Consider the following 336-nt stretch of genomic DNA (forward strand, 5'->3'; position numbering starts at 1 on the left):
AGCCAGTAGAGGCATCTGCCCGTCTGGGCCAGCTGCCAGTGGGCTGTGGCTGCAGGGTTGGCCTTTGTGCAGCGCTACTGCCATGGGTGCCCCTACCTGGCCATCTGGGCAGCTACTGACCGGAAGATGTTCCCAGTGTGGTGGCCTGCTTTGAAGTGCCCCAATTGCCCAGGAGGTCAGCCACCTCCAGCTGGGTCCAAGGTGCCAGGTCTGAGCAGGCAGGGTCCTAGCAGGAATTCTGGTGTTCTCTATGTGAAAACTGAAAAATCCCTGATAAAAGAATCCTGAGGTCACTCTGTAAAATACCCCGAAATCCATGTTCCTCCACAATTAAAA

At 55.4% G+C, this 336-nt stretch overlaps 1 protein-coding gene across 1 annotated transcript in view; it reads right to left on the reverse strand.

Moving 5' to 3' along the window:
- Positions 1 to 336, reverse strand: part of PHF21B (PHD finger protein 21B) — a 342423-nt gene that overhangs the window by 160002 nt on the left and 182085 nt on the right. The gene's annotated exons all lie outside the window — the stretch shown is intronic.

This window comes from Gavialis gangeticus, unplaced genomic scaffold, assembly GCF_001723915.1.
Source record: "Gavialis gangeticus isolate Ggan-Ray unplaced genomic scaffold, GavGan_comp1, whole genome shotgun sequence".
Lineage (NCBI taxonomy): Eukaryota > Metazoa > Chordata > Crocodylia > Gavialidae > Gavialis > Gavialis gangeticus.